At 39.4% G+C, this 12,284-nt stretch overlaps 1 long non-coding RNA gene across 1 annotated transcript in view; it reads right to left on the bottom strand.

The window, feature by feature from the left end:
* The window catches only part of LOC128776153 (uncharacterized), a 265,969-nt gene that overhangs the window by 130,794 nt on the left and 122,891 nt on the right, over positions 1-12,284 (bottom strand). The window contains exon 2 of the long non-coding RNA XR_008421155.1: positions 10,132-10,294. This is a non-coding gene — a long non-coding RNA (uncharacterized LOC128776153). The remainder of the gene's footprint in view (positions 1-10,131; positions 10,295-12,284) is intronic.

Here is a 12,284-nt window from a genome sequence, read left to right as displayed (position 1 = left end):
CTTCAAAGTATGAGAAAAAAAAATGCCCCCCCCTGTAAAACTGTCATGCCCGATCCACACCAAAACTGACGCAGGATTCCAGTATCACAATTCTGAAACAGGTTTCTCTCTCCATTTTCCCCAGGACATAAATTTGCCCTAAGAAGGTAGACAGGGAGAGGGAAGAACCTGAGCCACCATTTGTCAAAGACATCGGCTTACTCTTCCTCTTTCCCTTTTCAGTGGATTCAGTGCAGGAGCCAGTTAGCTTGTTCCATCTCTCTTCTCTCCAGTGGAGATGTTACAATGGAAGCCTCGGGGCACTGTCTGTCCTGGGAATTTGGTCAGAATTAACCCAGGCTACCTACCTCAAGCAATTCCAGAAACCTTCCATATAAGAATGAAAATTTAGGGGATGCCTGAGTAGGTCGGTCAGTTAAGTGTCCAACTCTTGATTTCAGCTCAGGTCACTATCTCATGGAGCCCCACATGGGGCTATGCGCTAACGGTGCAGAGCCTGAGTGGGATTCTCTCGCTCACTCTCTCTCCTGTCCCTACCCCACACACATGTGCACACTCTATCTCAAAATAAATAAATAAACATTTAAAAAACAAAAAAGAATAAAGATTTAGGATCTCCATCCTTTCTCCATGGGACCCCTTATGTAAATGGCTCTACATTTTTTTTTAATTTTTTAAAATTTATTTTGAGAGAGAGAGAGAGTAGGGGAGGGCAGAGAAAGAGGGAGAGACAGAATCCCAAGCAGGCTCTGCACCGTAAGCTCAAAGCCCAAAGCGGGCTCAAACTCACAAACCTTGAGATCATGACCTGAGGCAAAATCAAGAGTCGGAGGCTTAACGAACTGAGCCACCCAGGCGCCCCAGCTTCACATTTCTTAAACAATCTTCACTCCATAACAGTAGCTTTTCACTCTCAGTCACAAATATATATTTTTTAAATGAGGGAAAAATCTAACAGATCCAAGCAGAAAGCCACACAGAAAGAAAAAAACAAAAGGTGGGGGGGGGGGGGGAAGGGGGCGGTGGGTGGGGACAGAATGACAGAAAGTACATCAGGAAAAAAAACTGTCCTCCTCTCACATACCTGCTGCTTCCTAGAAAAGGTTTCTTTGTCCCACAACCCAATTTTTCCACGAGTATGAAAGGATGATCCAGGTTTCCACGCTTTGAGCCCAGCCAGTGCTTGTAGAGTCAAGCCTAAGGTATTCCCACTGGGTTCCAACATCCCTTTATTGTTTCACTTTAAAACCTCATTGACATATCTATTTCTTATTAATCAGCTTTAACATATTTTACAAATTGTCCTGCTAGCACAATCCCCAATCCTCTGGATTTATAGAACTCACCTCACTTACTAAATATCACATTTGGCAGAACATGTGTCATTTTCTATAAATATTGAAAAATCAATAATTGCTGCCAGAAATCCTGTATTTGTTCAAATCCCGGGTGAGATAAATGATGAATAGAAATACCATTCTCTTTTAAAATTCAGAAATAAGACAGATCGGATTGTTTATTCTTTTGATGCTTCTACAATGTTCCTGGTTTCAATAATCACAGGCAGCAGCCTGCCTCCCTTACTCTTCCTTCCACTGAGTTTTTATTATTTGACATCTATCTCTAAATGAACAGTTAGATTTAGCATGCCATCCCCATCATGCAGTGATAAGAAACACAGGGCTACACTAGGAGCAGATACACGTAGCCAGCTGAGATGGGAAGGAGAATGGAATTAAGTACATGCAAATTGTCCCAAAGTGATGGACAAGCAGTACAAAATTTTAAATTCTGTCTCTGTTGTCTGTCTCTGTCTCTCTCTATATATAATATATAGTTTGTATATTATATTAAATATAAAACAGATCATAAATAAATTTATAGATTTAATATAATGTGTAGATTTAATATATATTCTAAATATATTTATTTAATATAAATATGGTACATATCTATATATTTAATATGTTAATTTGTCACATGAAATATATAAATATTATATATATTAAATATATATTTTTAGTTACATACATTCATTAAATACTGTCAAGATGTATATTAAGTATTAGAAATTTTACTCTTTAAATATTTCAGAAAGAAAAATGAGACAAAAAGGTGTGATATATATATACACACTAGGGAATATTATTCAGCCATGAGAAAGAAGGAAATCCTACCATTTGCAATAACATGGATAGACCTTGAGGACATCATGCTAAATGAAATATGCCACACAGGCAAATACAAATGGTATCATTTATATGGGTAATTAAAAAAAAAGGCAAAGTCCTAGAAACAGAGGGTAGAAAAGTGGTTGCCAGGGGCTAGGACAGTTGGGGAGAAGTTGATAAAAAAGTACAAACTTTGAGCTATAAGATGAATAAGGCTCAGGATCTCATGTAAAACATGGTAACTAGAGTTGATAACACTGTATTGTATTTGCTCACTTATTGGTATAAATGAGGCAATGAATGTTAACTAGATGAGGACAATCTGTTCTACAACGTACAGGTATATGTACACTTTAAATATTTTACAAGTTCATATGTCAATTATATTTCAATAAAGCTGAAATTTTAAAAAAAGGGAATGAGAAAAAATACAAGGTGAAATATATTTCTCAGTTTTCACAATGGGTTGTCTTGCATACTACCTGGTAAACAAGCCACTCTGAATCCACTAGTTTCAACTTTTTTCCAGAAGAGGCCAGCAAACTTTCCATAAATAGCCAGAGAGTAAACATTTTAAGCTTTGTTGCCCATGTGGTCTCTGTCACAGCTTATCAACAATGCCACTGTAGCATAAAAGCAGCCATGCACAATACAAGAATGAGGAAGCATGGTTGTAGTCCAATAAAACTCCACTTGCAAAAATTGACAGCAGGCTAGATATGGCCCTACCTACTGGCTGGCTGTAATTCGCTGATCCTTGGCTTAGAATATGATGAAGAGACGCTCAAGGAAATAGTGTGGAGGCAAGCCCATGAAAACTACTGAAAAAAAGTCATTAAAGCTGCCATTTTCTTCTGTCTTTATTCCCCCCAAAACTTTTTTCCCCCATAGCTCTAGACCTGTTGCCCCTGATTTAGAACCTGGATCTGAAAAGAAGAGAATAAAACCAACACATATTGATACAAATGGCATAAAGAGGATCCTCACATCATTTCAGTACCCAGGATCCAGCTATTCCTGAAACCAGAAAAACCCTTGATATACTTCCTATAGGAACCCAAAGGGAGATACCTTCCCATTCTTTCTTAGGTTCTCAGCTGGGTCTCTAGAAGAGAAGAAGACAGATTAACCAGAGAAAAGCATACAAATGTATTTAATATAAGTTTTACATAACAGAAGAGCCTTCATAAGGAAATGAAGACCTAAAGAACCCTTTCAATCTGAGTGTTTTTATACTAGGTTTGATGAAGAGTAGAGAGGCATGGAAAAAATGCGATAGGACAAAGGAGTACAAGCTAAAAGTAGTAAATTGGGGGTAACTTACCAAAACCTGTTCATTCAAATTCCTTTTAGCATCCCTGCATCTTTGGCAATCGGATGCTGCTGTCCTCCATATACAGGGAGGACACCTCCCATATGAGGGTCTTACGACCTGCTTCAAGGAAATGTCAGGAAGTCCTTCCTATACCTACTGTTTCTCAAATTTCTCCAGCCTAAAATAGCCAATACGCCATTGTGCCCCAGTTTGGGGTAGCACATCCCAAACCCTATCAAGTTCCTAAATTCCCTTTTAGTTTTTGGTAGTTTGGGTTGGATTTTTTGTCACTTGCCACTAATAGTGAGTAATTTAACATGACTGATGCATTATTTCATTTAATCCTAAAACAACTCTGTAAAAGAAATTCTTTCTGATTTTATAAGTGAGGGAACTGAGGTGCAGAGAAGCAAGTTGCCCAAGTGCACACTTCTAGGAAGTAGTAAGGCCAGGTTCCGTGCCCCGATGGGGCTGCTGACCCCTGCACTGCAGGAAGTCCAGCTGGCCCTGTGATACTTGACAGTCTGTCCTGCAAACTCATGAATCTGATGGAGCCCTCACAAAAGAGTAAACACACAGAATCAGTTCCAGAAGCCACCATTGTGTCACTGAGTTCAATTCCTATTTAACTAAGAGAAAATGGGTATCGACCATCGTTGGCTTGATTGCAAATGTCAGGCTCTTTGAATTATTAGAAACAGCAATGAAAAATTGATTACATTTAAAACATCCTGTGAAAAGTTTTACAACTGCACATTAAGAAACGGTGTTAAGCAAATAAGAACTAATTGTTCTCAGCTGCACTGGTAATAGCCCTATCTGCCTTCCCATTACAATGCATATTCATTTTATTGGAACAGGAAAAGTAAATAAAAATAAAAAGTCCCAGATCTCATTCATATTCAATCAGTGTAATTCTGAGCCTAAGGTTGTCCTCCTAATGGACGTTAGCAATGCAACAACTAATGCTTTCTCCCATCAGTTCAAACTGGTCTGGAAACCTCTATGAGTCCATATACATTGCTGAGATCCCCCCCAAAAAAATTCACAGGGAAAGAATAAAACGGGCCATGTAATAGATGTGTATCCAAATGTTTGTGTGAGAATTTTTGAGGTGATTAAGTTATTTTAAGGGTCCTTAGGGAATTCACTTGAAAAACAAACGAAAAAATGTCAAAGTAAACATGCCTCCTGCCTTCACATGTGTCCAGCGTGTGGCATACGTTGGCCGCACTTTGACCTAGAGCACCATTTAGAACTCTGAGGTGAGCTAACCCCACTGGCTTCACTGCCTCTTAACTTCATAAAGAGTCAAAACAGAATGCTCTGGTCCACTCCCCAATTCCACTCTTCTCTTCCTATGATTCCTTTCCTCCTGGAGTAGCCAAAATAGGCCAGGTTTATGTGGCAGTAACCATACCAAAATGTTCAGTAGCTTAAAACCACAAAGGTTTTATTTCTCATCCAGGCAAAATTGTCCATTATGGGGCCCACAGGTAGGAGCCCCTATGTGTCTTTTCTATGTGTCTTGGAGTTTCACAGTTCTTGCACTGAAAGTACCAGCAAACTTGAGCCAGTGGTCATCCTATCCACACGACAGCTCTGTGGCCTCTGGTACCACATCACCACGCAGTATACGCTTAGTTAGACTTTGGCCTTGAGGTAACGCCATCTACAATGGATATGATGGCCATACTCTTAATTTGATGCTTGCTCCAATGCCAAGTTTTAATTGTTCTTTACCATTCCAGAGTTTTTGGAATTATGTCTTTTTTCTGTTTAGAATTGAGAGGTGGCTTCCTCTTCCAACTGTGAAGTATTTTTTTTGTGTGTATGTATTTTATTTCCTTTCATTCCTGATTGTATGTCTGCCTTTTTTTCCCCCCAAATATAGCCACCTGCAACTAACACCTGATACTAATGGTTTGTTCTCTGAGCTTTTGCCCTGGACTACACATTCATACATACATGGTCTGCCTCCCATAGGTTATGCTAAGGTAACAAAGCAAATAAAAATTTCTGTGGCTTAAAAAACCACAAAGGTTCAGTCCCTGTTCCTGATCCATGTCTATCATAGATTAGCAGCAGGGTCCTGATCCAGGACCCTAGGCTGATATAGACTTTAGTATTTTAAATGTTGGTGGTTGCCATGACAGAGGAAAGTGGATATGGTAAATCCTGAACTAGCTCTTAAAGCTTCCGTGTAGAAGTAACACATATCATTTCTGCTCACTTGTCACATTGGTCCAATAAAGCCACAGGGCCACCATTGATCAAAGGATGAAGAAAAATGCAATCGTGCCATGTGCCCTGAAGAAGAGACAACTATATTTGTGGTCAGTCCTAGTGACTACCAACTCTATACAAGCTCCACCCCAAATACAACCTCCATTCTGACATTCTGAATGTACCCTCTAAAACTCTTTCTCAGTCATTATAAATGTATCTAATCCAAGAGTATTCTCTCTACCTCCTGCCTCAACTAAAATCTGTCTCCCTCTTAGATAACCATTCCCCCATCCCCTACCCCATAACCCTCTCCAAATTTCTCCTTTTCTCTTCTTCCTTTCTCTCTCATCCACAAAGTCACCTACTTCTCTTGTAGGAGGAAGCATTTAGTGTCATGATACCCTACGTCCAGGCCATTAGTCTTCCATCTTGTGTAAAAAAAAAAAACACCTTTCTTTGAGGTTCTCACATATGACTATATCCCTTCTATCCCTCCACATGACTACTATCTATGACCAGCTTCTGTTATTGACCCTCTTAACTCTGATGATCTTCACTTATTTTCTTCCACCACTCATTCCACAGCCATACTCTTAGTTCGTATATTCATCTGGAACCTGTGTTCCACCTTTGAAATCTTAAGTTTGAGTATCCTACCTTCTTGCACCAACCCCCTGCCTTTCACCTCCTGTTTGAACATAAGAGTATCGTAGATCTCAGTTCCTTTCTCCACTCAGCTAGTAGAGTAATTCAAATGAAAAATTCACTATTTCACTCCTCAACAGCATACTGCTTAAACCCCTTCACAGGCCCCATAGCATAAGGGTTTTCAAACTTGGCTACATAATAGAGTCAGTTGAGGAGATTCTTAAAAATCCCAATACCAGACCACATCCCAAATAAGTTAAATCAGAACTTTTGGGGTGCCAAGAGCGAGTGTTTTTTTTTATTTTTAAAAAAATTTTTTTCATGTTTTTATTTATTTTTGCGACAGAGAGAGACAGAGCATGAGCAGGGGAGGGACAGAGAGAGAGGGACACACAGAATCGGAAGCAGGCTCCAGGCTCTGAGCTGTCAGCACAGAGCCCAATGCGGGGCTTGAACCCACAGACTGTGAGATCATGACCTGAGACGAAGTCGGATACTTAACCGACTGAGCCACCCAGGCGCCCCATGAGTGTTTTTTTTAAAGCTCTCAAGTGATCCCAATGTGCAGCCAAGGTTGAGAACCCACTGACTTAGAAGATAAAGTCCAACCATGAAAGGTAAATTACTTAAACAATTGGCAGGGTTCTTTTCCAAACACGTTTTTCCAACCACCTGCATCAGAGTAATCAACGGTGCTTATTTTTCTGGGCTCCACCCCAAGATATTGAGTTATGGTGACTCTAGCTACATTTCCCAGAGTCTAATTTTCAATAACTCTCCAGGTGATTCTAATGCATGCTAAAAATTGAGAATCACTTCCTGACATGCACATTAACTTAGTCACACTGAACTTCTGATATGTCCCTATGAATACAGCTTATGCTAAGTGAAGGCCATTAGATAGAATTATGAAATATAACATATAACCACATCTTCTGCATTATCAAATTGTGAAAAGCCTGAGACTAGTAAAGAGAAACAAAGACACCATAACAGATCCGGAAGACCAAAGGAAAGACATCTGTAGAGCCATCCCAGATTCTGATGTCTCCTAGTCAGGTCCAGTTTATCCTTCCATTAACCCCCCTTTCCCCAAAAAAGGTCAATGTTAATCTATTCCATGAATCACAGATCATCTAATGAATACATTCCCCATTTTTAGTGCTTTTCCAGCAGTTTCCCTCTCCTACCCAAAATAAATAAATATTTGTTGAATGAATCATTCAGTATTAGTGCCAAAAATTTTCAGTTAAGGGTGAAAGAATTTCTGGGTACCTCTCTGTCACTAAGAAAGTCATTGTAATGATGTCATATTGCTCAACTTTAGGTACAGATCTAAAGTCTCCCTGTCAAAACATTTTGGTAGTCTTTCCTCTCTCAAAATACAGAACTCCCTTCCACATGTTAACCAAACACTAAGGACATCACAATTCTGCTTCATCTAAGCCAAATCCCTTCTTTTTACCCAACGGTGTCTAGAAGCCAGCTCACAAGAGCAACTTCTTAAATATTCAGGAATTTTGGGAACTGGTTTTCAAAACTTTAGTTTGAAATCAGCCATGATGGGAGCATTTATACCACAGAAATCGGCAAATGCTACAAATAAGAGCTAGTTTGTTTTGGTTTGTTTTATTGGTAGGGCCAGTTTACCAGTAAACCACTACCCTCACATAAATTTCTTATTTATATAGACATTTCAAGTTTACAAACTTTTTCAAGTCCATTATTACACTTGAATTCCCATGATAACACTATGAAGAAAATACCGTGTTCCTCATTTTGTATAAAGAAAGCTGAAGCTTACCACAGTTAAATAACTTGTCTATTGTCACTGAGATTCAAAAAGAAAAAAGATCTGCCTTTTATTTTATGCCACCTTCCAAAGCAGTACTTTATCGAATAAGGTTAATAACTTGTAAACCTAAAGCAAAAGCTATAAATTCTCTGTGTGATCATTCATTCCTATCTTTGGTTCATCAACAAACATTTATTAACTGACTACTAGTGTGTCGGACTCTGTGACAGATACCGAGATTACAAAGATAAATAAGACACAGTTCCTGTCCTCAAGGACCTGCCCATCTATTGGGAAGGAAAGACATCTTAACATATAAATCACAATAAAGTGTGGGCCCTGGGCCCACATGTATTCACTGTGGCTGGGAAGAAGGCAGATGTCTGCCCCTCAAATGCACTCTTGACAGTAATGAAGTTTATTACATTTTAGGACAACCAGAAATAGCACTTCAAAACCCTATGGCCTCACTCCTCCCAAAACATGTAGCAGATGACATGACAATTCTACAAAACAACACTACCTATGTATGTCCAAAGATCAGTGACAGGAAGAAAATACCCATTTTTGCCTCTCAGATATACATCCAGGCAATGCAAACATATTATCATTGGTTTCCTTACATCTGCCAAGAGGCAATATGTCAAATAAATAATTTAGACCAGCTGAGGCACCACAAGAAAACAAAGCCATCAGTCATCTGGGCTGCATTATTGATTGCCAATAACAAGATACTTGCTAAGACAAATGACTCAGCTATTATACTACTGAGGCTTTAGCCTGTCTCAACTACATAAATCATATTGAACTGTTTGTTGTTGCAAGATGTGCAAACATATCTATAATCATTTTTGCCCCCCATTTTTGCAGTATATCTTAGGTGGCTCCTCATATGCAGAAGGTAGATTCATTATTCCCTCAACTTACGCAATTTTTCTTTCTCTGGGTACATGTTACCAAATGCCTGTTGCATCTATTTAATGGAGAACTATGCCTGTTTATACTTATTCCTAGAAGACCTAGATATGTGGCTAGAGATAAATGAGAAAGAGTAAATTGTAATTAATTCATTAATCAAATTAATTCCTTTCAGATAAATCAAGGTGTGACAGAATGAATGCGCAGCAGCTGGAGTCAGAAGCCCTCGGTTCCAGGATGGCCTACTGGTTATGTGACCTAGGACACCTGTTTCTTATCCAAGTCTTGGTTTCCTTTACAAAATTGGAATAACACTACTTGACCTGCCTATCACATGATCATGAGAATGAAAATTTGAAAACTGTAAAGCACTCTAGATAGATGAGGAAACTGTTTCAACATAAACCTGTCCTTTTATGAACTATCAAGTGTGGGTGGATCTGTTTGGCATTCCAAGCAGAAACAGATGGAACTATCAAATTAGAATAATTCCGAGGTTGGGGTGATTTACCAAGAGACCAATTACAAAATGTAGGTGGGATAGAGAAACCACAAGAGATAGTGCAGGAACTTGAGACTAGCAGCATCATGACAATGATTTCTTCTAAGCCTGAAAGGATGTCAGATGGGAGAGATTACCTAAAGAACCTAGAATTACAAAGACTGGGTTACCTTGAAAAGAGCAAAGATCTTTCACAGACACAGCCAGCCCCAGGGCACCTCAGAGTTAACTCACACAGGCTTCTAGGGCAAAGAGCAAGGTAGGAAAGGGAGAGTATATCATGAGGGACAAAGGCAGAAATCCTGCCGAGTGGGGAACAATCTGTTACAATTATTCTACCACTCTGGACATCAACCACAAAGCCATGTTCTCCTTTTACTCTCCAAAGCGTTCAGTTTTGAAATCATATCAACTTTGTCTCTCTCATTTCCATCACATCCATCTCCTAATATCTATGTCTATTGCCTTTGTCCATATCTATATTAGGCAGGAATCTTTGATTACAAATGGCAGAGACCAGCTCAAATTGGCTGAAACAATAAAAGAAACTTACTGGCTGATCAATGAAACCTCCAGAAAAATTATGTCTTCAGCCATGGTTGGATTCATGAGTTGCATCATTTCATTATGATTAAGTCTTTCTTTCTCTCCTGTGTCATCTTCTTTCCCAGGCTGTGCTTTATGCTATTGGCTTCCACACTGGGTAGGTTCTCTTCCTATGGGGAATTCAAGTACCTTAAGGTTACTATGTTTCTGGACGCAGAATCACAAAAGCCAAACCAATCTTGGCGTTCCATACCTGTTTACATTCATATTCATGTTCAACACCATCGGAGATTATATAGGGATTTGTAGCCAGATTTCTAGCTAAGAATTAGTACTGTATTTCCCTGGAATTCCCTCCCTGCCCACCTTATTTAAGGAAGTGAGTGACAATAGCACTGAAAGGTGCAACAATCATTATAGATAGTGAAGTAGATTATACATTAGTGAATTCTGGCTCTTCTTAAACTCCATTTCACCTTTGACCCATATTGGAACTCTTCCTTAACTTTTCAGGTAGTAAAAGGGGAGAAAAGTCCTGAAAATATTCTACAGTTTAAATTTTAGTGTATGTGGCCAATCTCTGGCTGCCTTGTTGTGAATATTGAATTATATCTTTCAAAGCACTCACAGAGACGGTGGGTCAATAAATATTAGTGCCCTGTGCTTGCATCTGTCTTATTAATACTCCAGAGGCACAGCCAACAATGCATGTTAGAATTCTCACTTCACAAATAAGAAACTGAGCCTTTCAAAATTATTCTGTTGGTAAATAGAAAAGTATGATTCAAGTCCATATTTGACACCAAATCCCCAAAGTCTTCTATTTTACCAGGATGCCATCTTTATGCCTCTATTCCTAAGGAATCATCAAGCATAGTAGCTAAAAATCATTTTGAAGCTAAAGTATTTAAGTAACAATACAGCAGTGTTTTCCTTTAAGCTGGCGTGAGATAATAGAAAAAATATATATTGATCTCTGCCCCTGGTTCCTGGCACAGAGCTCTTGAAACTCTTGTATTTTCCTGGGTGATAGGAGTGTCTTTTGTCCTAATGAAGCAACTTTGGGCAGGCTTATGGATGAGCAATGGTCACTGGAAAGAACAAACCATGATTAGAAGTCTGGAACTTTTATCCCCTCCCCCCTTTTCCTGAGAAAGGAGAAGGGCTATAAATGGAGTTTATGACCAATCATGCCTGCATGATTACTCCTCCATAAGAATCCCAATAGTATAAGGTTTGCAGAGTTTCCAAATTGGTAAACATATCCAACACTGGGAGAGTAATGTACCCCAACTCCACAGGGACAGAAGCTCCTGCCTCTGGACCCTCCCAGACCTCATCATATGTATCTCTTCATCTGGATGTTTCATCTAAGTCCTTTATCATACCTCTTACTAACCTGATAAACATAATTAAGTGCTTCCCTGGGTTCTGAGAGCCACTCTAACGCATTAATCAAACCTGAAGAGGGGGTATAGAAACCTTTGATTTGCTGCCAAATCAGACAGAAGTTGTGGGGTAACCTGGGGATCTACTACTTGCAATTGGCATCTGACATGGGGTGAGAGTAGTCTTGTGGGGCTGAGCCCTTCACCTGTGGGATCTGGCACTATCTCCAGGTAGAGAGTGTCAGAATTGAATTAAACTATAGGACATCTGGCTGGTGGCACAGAGAATTGCTTGTTGTGGGGGAAAACCTTCAGACAGAAGTGTGAGAAGTGAAGCACTGTCAGTGTGGCGGTAGTGTGAAAGTAAAGGGGAAAACCCACAGGATAACAGTAAGTTTTTCATTTAAAGCTGGGTATATCTAGCATCATGGGAGAAAAGGTGCCATTAGGTCAGGACATATGGGGGCCCGAGCGTGAACTACAAAGCAGATGTTTATACTTTAATTCACACGCATACCCTGAGTTCTTCTTCAAAGTTACTCAAATTTGTCTTGCTGAAAGATGAATGAATGCAGCAGAATGCCAATTTTCTAAGTGATCTCTCCAACTGGGTTGAAGTTCTTTCACTTCCTTTCTAAAAGATGCATTTCATTTGTTATCTGAGCAGCCAAGAGTGGCATAATTACAGCTGTAAGCCAATTCTCCTGGCTGCCAACATTTTTATACTCTAACCCATCACCACCTTCACCCAAATGCCCAGACTGTTATTCAT

Source organism: Panthera pardus, unplaced genomic scaffold, assembly GCF_024362965.1.
Source record: "Panthera pardus isolate Hobbes unplaced genomic scaffold, ASM2436296v1 HiC_scaffold_12, whole genome shotgun sequence".
In the NCBI taxonomy this organism is placed as follows: Eukaryota; Metazoa; Chordata; class Mammalia; order Carnivora; family Felidae; genus Panthera; species Panthera pardus.
This window is presented reverse-complemented; position numbering and strand designations above follow the sequence as displayed.